Source organism: Ambystoma mexicanum, chromosome 8, assembly GCF_040938575.1.
Source record: "Ambystoma mexicanum isolate Mex_15411 chromosome 8, UKY_AmexF1_1, whole genome shotgun sequence".
In the NCBI taxonomy this organism is placed as follows: Eukaryota; Metazoa; Chordata; class Amphibia; order Caudata; family Ambystomatidae; genus Ambystoma; species Ambystoma mexicanum.
The window spans coordinates 1688133194-1688147873 of record NC_090929.1 but is presented as its reverse complement, the minus strand read 5'-3'; positions in this window follow the sequence as shown (position 1 = coordinate 1688147873).

Here is a 14680-nt window from a genome sequence, read left to right as displayed (position 1 = left end):
TCAGGCAGGCATCAGGAAGGCATCAGGAAGGCATCAGGCAGGCATCAGGCAGGCATCAGGCAGGCATTAGGCGGGCATCAGGCAGGCATTAGGCGGGCATCAGGCAGGTATTAGGCTGGCATCAAGCAGGCATCAGACAGGCATTAGGCCGGTATCAAACAGGCATCAGGCAGGCTTTAGGCTGGCATCAGGAAGGCATGAGGCAGGCATTAGGCTGGCATCAAGCATGCATCAGGCAGGCTTTAGGCTGGCATCAGGAAGGCATCAGGCAGGTATTAGGCTGGCATCAAGCAGGCATCAGACAGGCATTAGGCTGGCATCGAGCATGCATCAGGCAGGCTTTAGGCTGGCATCAGGCTGGCATCATGCAGGTATTAGGCTGGCATCAGGCTGGCATCAGGAAGGCATCAGGCGGACATTAGGCTGCCATCAGGCAGGCATCAGGCAGGTATTAGGCTAACATCAGGCAGGCATCAGGCATGCGGCCACACTTGGGGACTGTATTCTCTATCCCTACAGTCCCACCACTAGCACTTGACACCTGATGCCTGCACTTACCGTTATCCCTTGCACTTGACACCTGCCGGCCGTACTTTCTATTATCCCATGTACTTCCCCCCCACACTTTTCTTTCCCCTTCCATTGCACTTCGCGATCTGGATGACACCTGGCCTAGTAGGATCGTTGTCTGTCTTCCCTCTATTCCCCCTCCCTTGCCTCATCGCGACTTAAAAATCTTGTGTATAGGCGCATTATAAATGCCATATCATATCATATCATATTAGGCTGGCATCAGGAAGGCATCAGGCAGGTATTAGTCTGGCATCAGGCGTGCTTCAGGCAGGCATTAGGCTGGCTTCAAGCAGGCATCAGGCAGGAATTAGGCTGGCATCAAGCAGGCATCAGGCCCGCATCAGTTAGGCATTAGGCAGGCAAGAGGCAGGCATCAGGCAGGCATCAGGAAGGCATTAGGCTGGCATCAGGCTGGCATCAGGCAGACATTAGGCTGGCATCAGTGAATGCATAGAAAATAAGTCCATCAAAGTTTATAAGATTTTTTGACTGCTTACACTCTTTTCTCTCCCCCTTTCCCTTCTCCCTTTTCCTATCTCCTTCCCTTACTTTCTTCTATGCACTTACTCTATCAGAATTGTCCCTGGACCTAATATGATAGCAACCTCGTCTGTTTCCTCCACCCTCCCATTGCTGTTTTTTTCCTCCCCACACCCCTCCAGCACTATCTGAAATGTCGTCAGGCCTAGTATGATAGTCGCTTGTTTTGTTCCTCCCCTCCCTTTCTGCACCCCTCTCCCTCACCTTTTGTTTTTCTCCGGCTCTACCAGAAATGTCGTCAGGCCTAGTATGGTAGTCACCTGTCTGTTTCCATTTCCTTCCCCCTCTCCTCCTCCCTTCCTTATCTATGTCTTAGCTCTTGCCCTATCTGAAATGTCGTCAGGCCGAGTACGATAGTTAATTTCACATCCTTACTATTCATGGCATGTAAGAATGTGGTTGTATTTTCCCTTGTTCCCTCCCTTGCCTTGAAGCGCTTTGAAACACATTGTGTATAGGCGCTATATAAATAAACAATCATATCATATCATATCAAACGATCATAAGATCAATTCCATATTCCCTGTCGCCTGGAGGAATGACTAAGTCTCGGACGGAGAATTAGAGTGGCATAGAGACCGCCGACACCAAGCTCCTCGCACTGGATTTGTCATAAGGGGAAGAAGCAAGTGAGATTGAAGCGCAAGAAAGACAAACACTGTCGGTAGAAGACATCGAGATGACAGAGGTGCATGACGAAGAAGCAGCGCAACTCAGATGATGACCCCATTAATGCGAGGGAGATATGAACCAATGCACTCAGGTTAACCAGTTATAAGTTATACATTCATCCTCCCTCCAGTCCTCCGCAGCGGAGACCAGAGTGCTGCAGCTAGGACTCTCTTTATCGCCCTCTAGGCACATGAAGACTGATTTCCTCAAAGTCCCGCACAAATCACATCTCCACAAGCAGCAGGTCTGCAGTTGGCATGTTACAAAACTTCAAAATATGAAAAGGTAAATGAAGCAGCGTCCCGGGAGACCTTCTAAGACTCAACCTCGTGCACTGGTTGGTTATCCTACCTAGATCAGATTTGGACACTTTGCACTCTTTAGATGCATCGGCTGTGAGTCCGACACATCTGGCATCAGATGATATGAGTCAGGGGGCATAGACTTCTTGGGCCACATTAAAGTTGATGTAGGCGATGAAGGAATTGTCTAGCTTGAGAAACACGCGTGCAGGGATGTCGCTGCATCGATACACTAAATATATTTCGTTTCAATGGGAATTATGTACATCTGACTACATATTAACTGATCATCTGACGATTGATAATAGCTTTGATATTAGGGCCGCTCATGAGGAGTTGGAATATTATCATTTGAAACACCACTGATTGCAGCAATAAAAGTCTGCGACAATCAGTTGACCCCAGTGGTCACAAAAGATTGGGTATGTGATGTTATGATGATTTATAACCCCACCACTGTCATGTGCATGGGCGCCAGGCACTTACGTGCCTCTGTAAGAAAGGTGGGTGGGGTTCGTTAGTGAGAGAAGAAGGATAGGATAGAGTTTGTGCTCTTCTGTTAATGCTTGCAGAACCAGGACAAACTGGCGTCTGTGCATGTCGGATTTCCGAGTGTGCTTGGGCTGTGTGCACTGGGCTTGTTGTGTCTGGAAATGGGGCAGCGTCTAGTGTCTGGGTTGTTTGTTTTTGCAACTGTTTGGTTTTATGGCATGATTAGTGGTGGGAGTGCGGTTTGTGTGTTTTTTGTGTGTAGTTTTGCTGGCCCTTTAGGGCATTGTTCAGATGGATTTCTGAACTCAGACCTGGAGGGGCAGAGGTTCAGAAGGCCAGCCTAGTTTCTTGGAACAGGGTAACCTCTGGACAAGCCAGACCAATCAGGGTAGTGATGGCGGTGGTCAACACTGTGGGCCTCATTACACGGATGGCGGTAAGGATTTACCGGTACTGGTAAAATACCGGTACCGGTAAATCCTTACCGCCTTACTACGAGGTCCCTTTGCGGGTTGGGGGATTTAACGCCTGCTTTTTGCAGGCGTTAAAAACCAACCCGCAAAGGGACCCAGGGAGCTAATTACGGTACCGCAATTTGCGGTACCATAATTAGCGCCTTCCCCATTCCCATTTAGCCCTATGGGGCAAAAATGGGAATGGGGAAGGGCAATGGTGGAAGGGGGAATTACCGCCCCACCAACCTTGGAATGGGGCGGTAATTCCCCTTTCCGCCAAGGCGGTGCCGGTATTTTACCGGCATGAACCATGGTGCTAATAGCGCCATGGTTCTCCGCCATCCGTGTAATGAGGCCCTAAGTCTCAAGAGGGGTGAGGGTGACTGAAAGACTTCAATGAGCACACAAAGCAAGGACACTTACAAATTACTCCAGACAGGTGTTATATGAAAAATATAGACACATTTATTACAATGCCTTTGTAACATCGACCATAGCAAAGAATCACACTAATACTAAAGTAAACCAACACATCACAATCAATACAATATATATACAAGACTGAAGGGCCTAAGGAGTTACGACCACGTAATATGCAGACCACCTAGATGGGGAGGAAGACAGGCAGTGCAAATAATCATTATTCCCAGTTCGACATCAGAATTTCACCTAACTAGGAGGAAGTCCGAGCCCTATGAAGAGAGGATCCTAATGCTCAATAGTACATGCACGCCCTTGTGCCAATGGACAAAAATAGGGTCTCTTCAAGGGTTTCTGACTGTTCAGGAAGGTGGATGAAGTGATGAAGAACAGGTCCCCCACTACTCTAGCAAGACCTCCACTTGCGGGCGGAGGCAGGGTGAGAGTGCGGGACAGATCCGCTATTTCGCAACAGCGGTGGAAGAGAACTGGGTTCCTGCGCTAGGGGCCACCGGTTGGGGTATGGACTACTCACCGGTCCCCGACGCAGGCAGACCCAGACTTCCCAGTTCAGTTCACGTTGCTGGCAGGTTCAGATGCAATGATCAGGACGTCTCGACACCGTGTAGATTCCGCAGTAGCAGGCTGCAGGGGCGAGGGTGTCCCAAATGCAGCGAACGAGCACAGGTTGTTACCACAGCAGGGCAACACGGCAACCGCGTTTACTCTGGTCCGGGTGCACTCGTCTCACTTCAGACCTGGGAATGCCAAGTGTTCGATATTCGGTGTGAGAGTGCCGTAGACCCAGAGCTAGCAGTAGGGCTTCCCCGAAACGGCAGCGGTGACAGAGCAAACGTCATGTGTAAGCTGGTCAGCCCACTGGTTGGCCCAGGGACACTTCCGAAAAGGCTTACTTGCAGGGTTGATGAAGGTGCTGGGAATAGTTCATCCCACTATTCCAATGGGTCGAAGCGCCTTCGCAGACCTTCTAGGATGATCAGATGCAGAGGGGTCTCGCAGGACGACAGCGGTTCAGGGTGCCAAATCTTCAGCGGGTCACCAACCTTTCCTCGACTCAGCTTTATGTTGCAGGATACTTGGCTCCTTATCCTTCATTCGGTGTGAACTCAGGAGATCAACATGGTAGTGGTGTTTTCAGCCTCCTCTTATCCAAAGTTCCCTTCGTGCCAAAATGGAGAGGACACAATGGAAGGTCTGCTCACAAACACTCAAACCATACATCGACCTATCACGGACCACGGTGGTCCCAGGCATTCATGACACGCCAGACTCTCTGGCACCCAAGATGTGTATTGGGAACAGACATCCCAGCCCACATCCTGGACGCATACACACAAGTCATGCAGAAGCCCGTGAAAGCTTTGGGTTTCGCTGGAAAGTGCATGACCAAATAAGGACTAACCCGGGTCGGCTCGACCTGGGGAAGGTGAAGGGGCAAGATGGCCAAAGGACAGGACAAAGAACCTCGTGGCATGGCCATTTTGGAGCCAGGCCACTTATTTGTGCCAAACGCGGTAAGCGCGGATAACATGGCAAAAAACGGTTCAAAACATAAGAGAAATGATAGCTGCCACCAGTCCTGTCCGTGACACACTTGCACAGTTCATAATAAGTCCAGCAAGAGTTTCTAGGGCCTTTGGAATGACTAGAGACCAAGAGCACGGTAAAGTAAGTTACAGTGCACTCTTGTTTCATGTTGCACAAAAGCTCCAACATGAGGAAAGGACTAAGGGAAACAAAGTCTCCCCGTACTGACTGTCTTAAGAGCATGTCAGTTCCCCCATAAGAATTGAGCGAAAGCCCAGAGGAGTGCGGCGGAAGGCTGCGCTTCTCTGGCAAAGTCTAGATCAGGGTGTAAAACAGCAGCAAAATGTTTGGGGGTTGACATATGGAGAGAACATTACATACAATCATGAAATCTTTCCTAACAGGCATCTGTAGTACTTGAGAGGTATGCAGGGGTGGAAAAGAGGAGGGGTGGATAGTTGGTTTCTGTTTGGCTCTGGGTGTGTGGTTGTTTTATTGTTGGTTCTTCAATTTTTATTGTCCCATGTCTGCTTTGGTTACAGAGTATGGTTTGTGGAGGTGCACGTTTTTATGCCTGTCTCAGTGAGTTCAAAAGTCAGGTTTTCAGTTGCTTTATGAAAGTTAGGTGGTTTTCCGTCGTTCTTCTTTCCTTTGGTACTGAGCTCTGCAGTTTGGCTGTCAAATACGAGAATATGGTTCATCCGAATGTCCTTTTCTCGTAGTGCTTTATTTTTTTTTTGGACATCGTTGCTAGATCTTAGGTTTCTTCCTGGTTGGTAGTGGCTGAATTTAGTGAGATCTCCCTGGTACTTTCAAGGAGATTATGGAGGAATTCGTCAATGTGTGACCCATTTCTAGTTTAATGAGTGAGTGCAATAAAATGGCCTTTTGTACAAACCATATTGCCCTGGGTAGCCCTATGGTGACTTCAAAATGTTTAGGTGCAGCTGACCATATGAAATGCCTGTAAAGTTGGGGATTATGTGATAATCAGTTCTTTATGATGACAATAGTTGTTGATTTACTAGAATAGGACCTGGGCAGAGCTTGGGCAAACATAGCCTCTCTTTCTTCAGGAGAAGGGGTTTTAACAGCGAGATGTAAACTGAAGGTCACGCCAGTGTGCAGTCACCGACCCTTGTATTGCGAGTTGATGGGTCAGCCGGTGGGCGAGCTCATAGTGTTCTGGCTCCAGCTAGTGACCGCAAGCACATAGTGAGTACTAAAGGCACATATACATGTTCTGTCCATCAAGATGGGTCTGGGGTGCACATTGGGGATAAAATTCATAGCGTAGGTGAGGCAGTGGGGAAGTGCTGGTAGAAATCTGTTGGTGAACATAGGCCTGAACAGATAACTGCCCCCATCCCTTCTCTTTTCACCCCCCGCTCACCAGGCACCATGTTTGGTCATGGCTTTAACAAAGGTATCAGTGCTGAGTGTGGATCAGTTTAAGATGGTAGTGTCACTCATTTTAAAGCGTGTTTACTACATTAGCACCCAGGAAGGGAGCACTGGCCAATCAGGATGCTCAGAACATGGGTTGTATTGTTTGGTACAACCTTGCATTCCTAGCAGCCTGGGCCATCATAGAAAACGGACCTCGGGACCCCGGGAACTACAGAGTGTTGCTGCACCGCAGCACAAGGGAAGTTTTCTTTTTTTTTTTTTAAATGAATCTCCCTTGCCACCTGCGTAGGGAACTACATGGTTGCTAATGGTTATATATATCGAGCCAGTGGGCCGACGCCGTGGGTAAGAGCACCACTGCCCACGTTAAGGGATCCTTGCTTTGCTCGGACCCTTAACTTGTGCAGCGGGCCATAATAGACAAGGTCGGCTCACCGCCTTGGTGTATATCGCCCAAAATTGCTGCAACTGACTTAAATTGGGAACCTGGGCACGACATTCTAATGGAAGGAGAGTGTATTGGGCAGGGGGGAAAGCTAGGAACACTCTCCGAGGAGATTGTGTGTTGTTAACCTGCAGGAACCCTTTCACTGGTGAAACTATTGTGAACATGCAAATAGTCCCCTACTTAGAGAGACCTTGATTAAGGCAGTACCACTGGGTTTTGCCTATAAACCTTTTGATGGTACAAATCTGAAGCCATACAGTAGCAGGTCAAGCTATGGCACTAATATTATATAAAGGCTAATGTTCTTGGCAAATAACAGTGCAGGGTTGCACGCAGTGTCGGGCTGGGACATAAAATTGTCTCTGGCACCAATGAAAAGTGTCCCGCAGTTGCAAATGGCTATTGATTCCATTCGTGACACTGTTTGAGTAGTACCCAAGTGGGAGTTTTTTGATAAAATGTGATGCAAATTGTGCATTTTAAAGAATATGTATTCAGCAGCACTTGTCAAAAATACTAGCCGCATAGTGAAGTAACTCATCAAACTGGCCCAAATTGGACACAAAAGTGGGCCATTTTGACCAAAGAAACTCGCACACACCATCATTTATTATTTCTGGTTCGGCCATGGGCCTATTGCCCGATAAGCCAGTCCGAACCTGGTTTCACCCTTCTGAGGAGAGTAGCAACTACTTGTCTGTGCATCCAGCGGACTCTGGTCAAGAAGGAAGTGGGTTCCCAAAATGTAATGTTGCTCCCAGATATTAAATGTCCGGCACCTCTAAAATAGATTCTCTGTTCAAACTCCTCTGGATGATATTGCTTGTCGTCAGGTGAACATGCCAATTGTTTAGATTAACATACAATAACTTGCAAGAGGCACAGTCACAAAATCCTATCACTTTTCCTGGTTTCCAGTCCTTTAACATCCCAGTTCAACCATCAGCAAGAGGTAGAGCCAAGGGTGCTTCATCATGTGCAATTTGAACTTCGGTTCAACTGACTACGGACCAGTACATGGTATGTACTACTAATAATCACATAACGGTAGAGCGAGGGATCCACAATCTTTGCGTTGTAAAAACGTGGAAGGCACATTCATTCACATACTATGGGAATGGCCCCAGATACGTAGAATGATATTCGGTTGGCAGGGGTGGTGGGTGGGGAGATAAAAGGAGACCCGAAAAAAGTAATACTGGGAGTAGGGGTGAAATGTTCTTTACTCAATATGCGCAACTGTTTCTGTCCTCCACTGTGATGCTGGAACATTGCAGTTTTATGGGGGAGTGCAGGGGCACTGTGAAGAGCCAGGAATGAGACACGGACACAGAGGATTCACAGTGTTTGCCATAAACTTGTATTAAATGATAAAGGGGTTGGAAAATGCCTGCCTAACCTAGGAGGTATTTCCCTACCACAACCAAAGCTAAGGGCCTGTCGTGCGCCAAAATGTCCAAAGCAAAATAGTCCTGTGTCTGAAATCCTATGCTAGCCCTTGCACTCTAAAAGTAATTGTAAAGTGCTAACGGTAATGTCTCTGACTTGCAAAGGGCACAAATGTTCAAGTGCAACAAAAAGACTGACTTCCTTGCCTAGGGTTCTCTCCACCAAAACAAAAGATCAACAAAGATACCAAGTCCTCTGTAGCTCAAAATGATACCTCTCCTTCTCTTGGTTTTGCAACTTATTCCAGGGAAAATGTCTCCCATCCCCAGGTCTCTCTACCAAAACAGAGTAATCCAAAGATCCCAAGGGCATGAATCTTCCTTGAAATTCTCTGGCTCACACAACAACACCTGATTTACTCCCTTGCCAGGCTATTTTATATAGTTCCTTGGTGCAATTTGGGTGTAGGTTCTAGACTCACAAAACACCTGGTATATTCTCCTGCCAGGTTCTCCTTACACATTCACTGTAGTTCACTTCAACCACTTGGCTTTGCCTGGTATACTCTCCGGCCAGGACTTTTCATATGCACTGATAATTCCACCCAAGGGGTATGGATCTCCCCTTGTATATTTTCTCAATTCTTTAGATTGCCCATGGTTTCTTTTCTCCCACGGGCTCCTTTAAATATGTATAGTTCTGGATCACTTAAATGTACCTCTTCTCTAGGCTTCTCTTAACAGTCACAGGTTATTTGTTTCACTAACCTGTTCCATTTTATGACAATATGTTTGGGCTCTGCAACGCTTCTCTGCAAACAGGTACGGGTCCTAGCCTTCATTCTCACAACCCCTTGTTATTTAGCTCCGCCACAGTTGTACACTCCCTGTTTTGGTTGCCAGATAGGAAGTTCCCCGGGCTTCTTTAGCGTAGGATATCCTTGGTCTGTGTCTCCCGTGGGGCTCTGCATAAACAGGGCTTGAAGTGGTCCTTTCTACCCCTCTGCATTGGCAACTGGGCTATGCCGCGAAGCTCCGGTTGTGCTGTCGACTTTGTGTTTTTCCCACTCTACAGAGGTCACTGCTTCACTGGCGTGGACTTCCGGGCTTGTGTTACTTGTGAGACTCCGGTATCCAGCCTCAGGCTGACAAACCTTCCACTCATGTCTGGGACTCCTAGGAACAAATTTGTTATCCCTGTCTTGCTCTGCCGCCTGATCTGGAGTCCATAAGCTGAGTGGCGAGAGTCTGTTTCTTTCCCAGACACCCTTGTTACAGCTTGTTCTATTTCCTCTTGTGCCGTGTCTTATGACTTCCCGGCTGCGCTCCCCTTCTCTACACCTCTGTTTTGCGGTACTGTTACAACTTCTCTGCTGTACTTGTCCTTCCTCCCTTCTTATTCTCAGGCCGTAGCCTCTTGTTGAAAAACAACTAGCACGTTAACTGTAGGTCTCCCATCTATTACAGACATCCCCACAGGATCTACTCGTCTCAGTTAACCTAACAGGACTCCTTAGAGGATCTTGACTGTTCTTCCATGGATTGCCTTGTGGAATGGAAGAAGGATTTCTGTCTTAAGAATAAGTGGTGATGTGCTAAAAATAGTCACAGCTCTCAGAATTGGTAAATAGTCATCAGACATGGATGTCAGTATTCTACTGGAAGAACGAATGTACAACTCTCGGGCTGTGCCCCAAAATTTCACAAAATATGGGGCAAGTAGAAGGAAACAGGATAGAGAGGGGGGAATCTTGGATAGCATTAGTGGGAGTGGGGAAGTACTTGAGAGTAATGTCCCTTTGTTCTGTACCTACAGAGGCGGGGGGGCTCTATGATGTACCTTGTATTGTTTTCCCAAAATGGCAATAAAATGGGTTATAAAAGAAGATATATTCACATAACAATGACATCATTGAAAGAGAAACTGGAGGCCATGTTGGTTAATGTTTATAAAAATGTTGGTGGGACGCATGGGAATTCATCCACTTTGAGTTCACTTCCCAATGTTTATGGTATGTACTTGCTGAGATGGGTACAAGAGTGTTTTCTATTATTTGGTGGAGATTTCAATGCACGCATTGGGGGAATTGTATCACTGGAAGACCATGATGCAAGTCAATTAGAAAGTTGGTTTGACCACCCACTGTTCCCAATTCCCCCTGTTAATAATCAAGTTACATTTTTAATAAGACTTGGCTGATTAAAATCTGTGTACCATCAAAGGATGTCCGATATCTAATAAAGCATCCTGGGTAAAATGACCTACCTTTGCCTGATTGATTGGGTGAAGTTTGGTAACTTATTTCCAGACTCACAGTTAGACTTTAGATCAGCCCTTGGAATTACAGAAGCAAGGTTATGTCAACCACTTATTGTAGACAGGCACTATCAGATCGAGAGAGCAGTCTGCCTTCTTGGCCTCTATGGATCTGTCCATGGCTTGTGACCGGGTGGATCATGGCCTCTTATCGCCTATATCCCGAGACAGCGGAATTGAGGAGAACCTGTGAAGCCTTTTGATACAGCTTTACTTGGATATTACGGTCTTTGTCTGTTATGGAAGGGACAGGGATAGCACAGACTCTTTTCAGAATGTAGATGGCAACTGACAGGGATGTGTCTTTGCTTCCTACTATTTAATTTATATTTAAGTGGATTGGACAATTATTTCATTAGAGTTCCTTTCGATGTCCCCATATCATTGGGGTGCGCAATCTCGCATTTGACATATGCACATGACGCTGTGCATACTTGCACATACTCCGGATGCGGTATGGTGGTTGATCAAGAGACACGATGACTGTATGTTAGATCATTTTTTGTCTGTGAAAGCAACAAAACCTAAGGTTCTAGTTCTTCTGCATGGGAAAACAATAGGAAAGGTCCAGCTTCCATCTATAGGGAGTGGAGTGTCCCGCGACCTCTCTCATATCTGCTTGTCAAGTTATCCAATAGCTGGAAAGCCCATGTTAAGAAAGTAATGGCATCACGATCCAAATTAGAAGATGGATTGTATCATTTCGGACGACCCTTACATTCCACAAATCAAAAACGTGTGGACTACCTTGATAGGCTGAAGGAGTTTGGGGTTTAGGTAAGTGGGAATAAACAGGAAGTGGGGAACACAGGTTCCTTGTGTGTTGGAAGCAACTGCATGTTAACTGTTGTATTTGAAATTTGATTTGAAACCACTGCACTTGAGAATTAAATCAGCCGTAATCCTTTTTATGGATATCATCCTACAGAAACGAGAAAGCGGGTTTAGCAAGTCTGATGATTAAAGATATTTTAGAGCCAGAGCATGGTTATATAATGAAGCGGTGCCCGATAATTATGTGATCATCTTAATTAAAGGAGACAGGCTAAGCACGTATTGCAGAGCCTTCACTGGGTGATGTCACACATTGCTATTTCCTGCTATGGAAAACATGAGACCCTGCAAGCCTTTGGATTTTTATGAGTTTGGGGTCTGGATATAGTTAGGTGGCATTTCCTATACTCGCCCCCATTAGCTTATTATGAGGCTCAGATCTCATCAACTACCATTAGCAGCCTATTGGTATTTGGTATTTGTTTTGTATATCGCCTACTGCCATTGATATGGCTTTGAAGCGCTGTGTGGGGGTGGAAGGCTTTTCGGAGGACTGCAATCTGTGCAAATATGGAAATAAAAGGGCATACATTGCATGAACATTGTAATTAGACTTAGATGTCTATTTCATTACTAGCAGAGATGACTACTTTAAAACATTGTAAGAATGATACAGACATGTGACAGATGGGCCAAAGACTTTGTGGGACTTAGCTGTATTCTATGGTTTGCAGTGCAAGAGGGGGATGGGTATTTTAAATATCTATCAACCCTTAGTACAACTGCCTACAGGGCTCTGCTATAATTTACATGCAGAACACATGCACACTGAATAACATGTAATAAAGACAAAACAACCTGCAACCTTGCACTCCCCCCACTTTGATTTTTCTTATAATTATTACGGTATTTATTGAGCATCGACCAGGCTTCAAGAAGCAATGGAGCGCTTTACAGAGGTACACAACAGTACAGATGCATAACGGAGCGCTTTACAGAGGTACACAACAGTACAGATGCATAACGGAGCGCTTTACAGAGGTATACAACAGTACAGATGTATAACGGAGCGCTTTACAGAGGTGTACAACAATACAGATGCATAACGAATCGCTTTACAGAGGTGTACACCAATACAGATACATAACAAATCGCTTTACAGAGGTATACAACAGTACAGATGCATAACGGAGCGCTTTACAAAGGTGTACAACAATACAGATGCATAACGAATCGCTTTACAGAGGTGTACACCAGTACAGATACATAACGAATCGATTTACAGAGATATACAACATTACAGATGCATAATGGAGCACTTTACAGAGGTACACAACAGTACAGATGCATAACGGAGCGCCTTACAGAGATGTACACCAATACAGATGCATAACGAATCGTTTTACAAAGGTATACAACAGTAAAGATGCATAACGGAGCGCTTTACAGAGGTGTACAACAGTATAGGTGCTTAATGGAGGGCTTTGCATAGGTGTAGACCAATACAGATACATAACAAATCACTTTACAGAGCTGTACACCAATACAGATACATAACAAATCACTTTACAGAGGTACACAACAGTACAGATGCATAACGGTACGCTTTACAGAGGTGTACACCAATACAGATGTATAACAAATTGCTTTACAGAGGTATACAACAGTACAGATGCATAACAGAGCGCTTCACAGAGGTATACAACAGTGCAGATGCATAACGGAGCGCTTTACAGAGCTATACAACAGTACAGATGCATAACGGAGCGCTTTACAGAGGTGTACACAATACAGATACATAACGAATCGCTTCACAGAGGTATACAACAGTACAGATGCATACTGGAGCGCTTTACTGAGGTATACACCGATACAGATACATAACGAATTGCTTCACAGAGGTATACAACAGTACAGATGCATAACGGAGCACTTTACAGAGGTGTACACCAATACAGATACATAACAAAACGCTTCACGGAGGTATACAACAGTACAGATGTATAACGGAGCACTTTACAGAGGTATACACCAATACAGATACATAATGAATCGCTTTACAGAGGTATACAACAGTACAGATGCATAACCGAGTGCTTTTAAGCGGTGTAAAACAGTACAGATGCACAACGGAGCGCTTTTCAGAGGTACCAACAGAACCGATATACAGAAGGGGTAGGATACAGAGGGGCACGGAGGAGGGATACAGCTGTACAGGACCGCGGAGAGCAGGGGGGCAGGCAGCATCTAGCGAGTCAGGTGACACGAGGGGCAACGTCATGCCGTAAGAGTTGAGGAACAGAGACTCCTTGAAGAGGTGGGTCTTGAGTTCTTTTCTGAATTGTTGGAGCTTGGGGGCGAGTCTGATTCTGATTGGGAGGATGGTCTTTATTCTTGGGTGTAGGCAGAGAAGGCTTGTTTGTTGGTCCTTTCGTTTTTTGCAGCAGTGGATTTCAAGTCTGCACGTGTCCTGGCTTCTGGTGGTGTGCTGTCCCCTGGAGATGCAGAGTTTCTCCGCAAGATGGCTGGACCCCTTGAGGTCAACTGCCTTATAGATGATGCAGCAAGACTTAAAGGTGATTTGTGTGTGCAGTGAGAGCCAGTGAAGGTCAATGAAGGCTGGCTTGTTACATACAGGTTCCATTTCACTAGCACACACTGCCCCTGCTCTCTCTCATCGATACATTGTATCCCTTGTGCAGGAAACACAGCATCTGTGAGTTGGCAGATGAGGGGCAAGGGTTGGGCAGTCTGTAAACTCCACTCAAGTATAAGCAACAGCGAAGGGTTGTGGGAGACATAAGAGAAAGGGCTAATTTTATTTTTGCCTTGCTTAGAATGATTTTCGGCAGGCTGAAAGATGCCGCAAATGTCACTCCACGAAGTTCAGGTGATGTGCTCACTGACCTGCTGGGAATTCTGCTGGTCTTGGAAAGGGCAATAAAAGTGTGTGTCAGGTTTTCTTCAGGCATTGGACATAGCAGGGTCTAGAATCCCTGGTCATTTCACCCAGTGGTCTACTTTGAAGTCGCCCTTAGTCTCCAAACTGTTATCACACAGTCAGCAGTAAAAATCCCCCCTCCACTGCCACCAACAGACACAAACCAAGTTTTGAAGCGGCAGCAGGCCTTCGGTATCAGTGATGCCTGAAACCTGCAGGGAATTCTTCATGATGAAATGCGGAGCAGAAAAGATAGAGAGAGGGGTGTGGGTTCCTCAAAATGTGCTGCACCTTGATGGAAAAAAGGAGATGGGGAGCTGCGATGGCGGCACAGTGGTGAAGAGCAGTGTGTTGGCAGTGACACACAGGAGTTATGGGGCTAGGGGATGTGATGGGCTTT